The sequence below is a fragment of the Calliphora vicina genome, chromosome 1 (genome assembly GCF_958450345.1).
Source record: "Calliphora vicina chromosome 1, idCalVici1.1, whole genome shotgun sequence".
Classification (NCBI taxonomy): Eukaryota; Metazoa; Arthropoda; class Insecta; order Diptera; family Calliphoridae; genus Calliphora; species Calliphora vicina.
This window is the reverse complement of record NC_088780.1, coordinates 45,658,747-45,664,781: the sequence shown is the minus strand read 5'-3', so window position 1 is coordinate 45,664,781 and position 6,035 is coordinate 45,658,747.

Here is a 6,035-nt window from a genome sequence, read left to right as displayed (position 1 = left end):
TCAATTATATAAACTTGTTAATTAAGCTTGATAAGTTTTTAATTTGAAATTATGTTAGACATTATCCTAACATCCGTTGTATGAATATAATTGGAAACAATCTAATAAATAGTTACAGTAAATATGATAATTATAATTGGTATATTCTTGGAAAATAGCTTACAGTAATTAGAAGAAATTTCTTAATAATTAAAACCCCGTCCGCTACGGCAAAAACAACAAAGGATGCGAGAACTTCGATAAGTTATCCTACTGTAGCTGGATATTCTCAATATTCAATGGCTTGCATACAAAGTATAGAGAGGTCAAATCGTGGAATCATCGCCAAAATGAGTTGACGCCACCGACGTAAAATTTACTTTGAGTGGTTGTACTGATTATTCGTGAATGATAACTGGATTCTCAGCTTTGCTTTTCACCATAATTTAGAATTTTTCATTCGCATTTCAAGGAAAAATTTATAATCAAAATAGCAAGCAATCTCATTTGTATAAATGAACTAATAAGACGTTCTGACCATTAAAAAGATTATGACTAGCTTTCGAAATGATTGGATTGCAAACACCGTAGCTCCTATAGGAGCTACTTTATAAAGTACAGAGAGATCGTTCAAAATCATTATGAGGATAAGTTGGATTTACATCCAACTTATCCTCATAAAGAGAGTAAGACAATAGGGCCATATTTTATGTTCGAGTAAATAGAGAAAATTCTCCTGTCAAAAACCTAAGTGGTGAGAATGTATTAGTTAAAAAGTTATGTAATAAAAAAATAATGTTAAAAGGTTGCAGATTTAATTTTAATAGCTTGAAAACTCTACCCTCAACTTTTCGTTTATTAATATCATTGACCATCGGTAAAATACTTTTAAATTTAAAATGATAATACACACATTTTAAGTGAAGAGGTCTAAATCGGCTTTATTGAACAACTTAGACCTCAGATATAAAAGGGCTAACAGAGTTCTAGAAATTTAAATCAATGAAAGAGTAAATTACAAAGGTCAACATATTTGATGCAGTACAAAAGTGGTAAAATTTTTCAATGCAATTTTTTTTTTAAATTTTTAAGTAAAATTATAAATTTTGTTAGACGTTTCTAAATATAATTAATGATAACTCGAAAAGGGTTTGTCCGATATTATTAAAATAAACTTAGAAAAATTTAAATCTAAATTAAATTAAGGTTGCTGTTGCTTAATTGGTTAGCGCGTTTGATCATTAAGCATGATATGGTATTTGTGGCCTGGGTTCGATTCCCAGCCGCTGCCAATCAACAACATCAGTTTATAATAATTATTAGTTTACTAATAACCAGTGTTGCCAGGAGCTGGCGAAAAAAGAAGCTATATTGGCTTCAAAAAAAGGCCAGAAAAAGCTAAACCGCTTTAGAAAAAAGCCAAAAAAAAGCTAAAATATTATAATTTAAGAATTTTGGTTTATATTTATTTTTAAATAAAAAATTAGAAAATATGTTCATAAAATTCATCTGCTTTACTTAAAGGAAGTACTAAAAAGTTAAATACTAGATTAACCATGTCAGAAAATGGACATTGTTGCTTCTATATTTGTCCATTTGTAGTTTAATATATTCTGCCCCTGAGCCTTAAGCTTCGTAATTTTATTAGCACTTTAATTTTTCACTATCAATATGACATAATATATTTTTTTTGGTTTTACTACTTTATTATCAACGGGAAAAAATTGATTTTGTGTAGAGTTTTCATATGGTAATCTTTGTCGCAATTGCTCAATTAGTTTAATTTGTCGTATTATTTTTGTCATAATCTTCACTAATTAAAACGTTCTTTATTTTATCGCTCATTCATCAAACTAGTATGAAAAATGTGTCAAAAACATTAAACAATTTTCAATTGGCGACGATAATGGATCAAATTCCTTGAATTTTAAATCAGAAAACAGCAAATGATTTATTTACTTTTTGTACTTTGTGCAATACTGGTTTTAAAAAAAGATGGTACGCCAAATTATAATCAGCGTATTAATTACTTAAAAGTTTGGCTTTTTAGAATTGCTGGTTTGACGAAATTAAAACAAAATGGGTTTTAACTTGAAGCATAGATCCACAAGACGTTTAACGGCTATTGATCGCCATCGAGTATCACAAGCCTTCAAGAGTTTGTGGGGCTCTTGTCCATTATATAATGATGAATATAATGTGTAATAACAATTTTGTCTTGAAAGAGAATTTGCTAGACATTTAAGCTTTCTATCTATTTCATTTTGAACCACTTGATATTGGCAATTGTTATTTGTTCTTTTAATACTGCACAATTCTTGAGTATGTTGAAAAGCTAAATGAAAATCAGTAATGAATTAAAATGAAAATGGTTCACAAATATAAATTTAGCCTTTTTATTTACTCTTTAGTCTCGAAATTTTTAGCCTTTTTTAATTTCAAAAAAGGCTATTTTGAAATTAAGAAAAGGCTAGAAAAAAGCCACGAAGCTAAAACCAAAATTTCGAGGCTAAAGAGTAAATAAAAGGCTAAATTTAGCCTCAAAAAGGCTAAACTGGCAACACTGCTAATAACTGATATTTATCACAGCGCCCTCCTTCGGTGGTATATCATTAAAACGCCACGGAAGTAAAATAATTTAATAAAGGTTGTTGGCTTGACTAAGGGGCCATCTCACCACCAGAGGCGCTGCAACCTGCACTAATAACAAACGTAACGCGCAATTGTAGAGTTGTCAATTAAAAAGCTTTTCTCCTCCTTTCATCACCTTTTCCTCTACACTCTTTTTAAAAAAAAAAAAACCCTTGAAGTTTTGTGAAAATGATAGAATTCAGTTAATTGTGAATAAATTTTAAAAGAATCCATCAATTTTTATGATCATTAAAAATTTGTTCCTATTACATGTGGCTTTGCGAAAAAGCAATAAATCTGGACAATTTAAACATTTTTTAAAAACAAATCTCTCCATAGAATTTAAAATTTCAAAATTGTGTAGTTGTTTAAAATGCCTTTAATTTCATTTTTATTTTGTTGCCATGTTTTATCAAAGTAAGGAAATAAGTTTAATTAAATATTTGAAAATGGGCTACGAAATGTATTTTTAAATAATAATTTTAACAAATTTAACAAATTAAAATTCCTCGAAATCCGCTCATGTCAAATTGATCAATACGCTAATCCATTATAGTTGCAACTGCTATGATTTGAGTTAATTGTTTGTTATTCCATCTGAAATTCTCAAAATATTGTTGGTTTAGATGCATAAAAAGATGATTTGAGAAAATGTCTGTCCATTTGGATTACTTGAAATGGTTTTTCCAAAGCTCATGGACAATATTAATCATATCTGTTTATACATATAGGTTGCATACTAGCCACAAAACGATTTCCCTTTGCAGATATTGAGATAGCCGAAATTTGATCTCGATTAAATGACGTTAACCCATGCCCCTCTTCGCTCAAATTTTTGAGGTACATTTACGGCTTTCGTAAAAATGTTTCCATTAAAAAATTACCTTTGCCATTTCATTTAAAAGAATAGCAATGTGTTCTAATGAGATATAAATGATTGGTTAAACAAACAAAATAGAACAGGAATTGTAGAAACAAAATTAACATATTTCAAGAAATATTAAAATAAAAGCCTATTTTTTATCCATTTTCATATTTTTAAAAATTTTATTAAATAAATTTCAGAATTTTTTATTCATCATATTGGAAATTATTGAGAATATAATATGGCCATATTTTGGCGAATGAGCACAATTTTCTTACTGTTATGAATAGAGTATCCAAAATCCAAACCGAAAACCGGTCAACCGGTTTTTTCATCTTTGTGAACTCCACCGGTTTCGGTTTTTTTAACTTTTTGTAGGACGGTTGACCGGTTTTAATGAAATATATTTTCTAAATCTCATTCAAACATATTTATGAAAAACTTCGATACCATTTTTAAAAATATTGATTTATTTTATAGAAAATTGTTGCATTTAACAACATTTCGTAAAAGATATAAAATAATTGCATAAAGAATTCAAAAATGCTAATTATCCATTAAATAAAAATTTAATACAAACCGGTTAACCGGTTTTTTGAAGGCAAAAATCGAAACCGCTTAACCACACGCAGAGAAAAAATATAATTGGGCATGGTTACTGTAACCATTTATATAGTGTTACAAGTTTTTTAACTATATTATAGTCACAGTAACCATTTACATGATTGTGGTAACCATAATATGGTTAACTTACGATTCACATGATTGTCTCAACCATATATATGGTTACAGTAAACATATATATGTTTGTGGCAACCATATTTATGATGAATAATTTTATCATAATATGTTGTTCTCAGATTATGATAAGCCTTAAGCCGAGAGCACCATAATATGATAAGTCCTTCATCATATAAATGGTTGTCACAAACATATATATGTTTACTGTAACCATATATATGGTTGAGACAATCATGTGAATCGTAAGTTAACCATATTATGGTTACCACAATCATGTAAATGGTTACTGTGACTATAATATAGTTAAAAAACTTGTAACAATATTGAAATGGTTACAGTAACCATGCCCAACTATATTTTTTCTCTGCGTGCAGTATTTTTAAAAGACAATAATCGAAACCGGTTTTTTTTAAAAACACACTTTTTCGATTAAACCGGGAACCGGTTTTTTAAATTTGCCGGTTTTTTTGACACTCTATGAATGAATTTTAAGTAGAACCTATTCAGAATATTATATTCCAGATAATTCTAAATTTACTCTGAAAGTTTTACTAAGATTGGAAAACATTAAACCTGAAATCGTGAATGTAAAAGATAAAATTTTTCAATATTTGGAATTTCTAATGGAAAGATAGCGAAATGGTATAGTATATTTTTGGGGCGTTTTTGATAAAACTTAAAAAAATATAAAATGAAGTCTAGTACATATTTATAAAAACACCTTTGGAAAGGGGAATCGTCTTGTAGGGTCCAGACGAACAAAATTGCTCCATTGAATTATTGAGGTCACCCTATTGCATACATAGTGTACTGAAATTCAGCGAAATCAGTTTACAAATGTCGAAGTCATCAATACTTATTTGTTATAAATTAGATTAATATATATTTTTCTATTCCATAAGCATACGTAGCATATAAAGGATGTGTTGTATATGTATATATTTAATTGGACATAAAATTATTACTTTCATTTAAATTTTTATACCAATTGTATTTTTGTGCGAATATAAATTTCAAGTGATTATTTCTTGATTTCCGGCTTCTTATACTAATGAACAGTGGTTCGATTAAGTTTTCAATATATCGAAGTCATAATTTCTGATTATGTTAAATTTAATTTAATGCCTAACACTCAAAATTCAAATTTTAATGCTAAACGTTTATTCATCTGCAGTGATGTTGTATTCATAGTGATTGAACATTTTACTATTTATGACTATTTTATGTATATATCATGTCGTATGATAAATGTGGATTTTAATATTAATGAATATTAATTATACGTAGTTGTGGACTGCATTATTTCTAAAGAAAATGTTTTAAACCACATTATGTTTACTTTCTTAGATTATTATTTAAGTTGCCACCTTAAAATGCTCCAAGTCCATCAATATTTTCGCTATCACCAAAATGCTGACGTATTGCGCAACAATTTATTAAAAATTTCAGAGCAGATATATTCCCTAGAATATCAAATAAATCAGTCCTCATTGCCGAGATATAAGACAAAATCCAAAATAATTTTGTGTTGCAGTATACTATTGTTGAAGGAATATAAGATTCGTCACATGCCAGTAGCACCATCGATGTCTAAAAATGATCATATTTTATATGCATTCATCTGTTGGCATATGAAATAAAAAACTATTATTAATTGCATTTTTTTAAACATTTTTAAGTTTTAAAATTTAACCCAAAACTATAAACTTCAAATAAAATGTGCAATCCCTAAACATTAACAGATTTTACTAAAATTTTCAGCATTTATATAAATAATGGTTGCCCTAATATTTATACAAATTTCATATTCATTTTGACA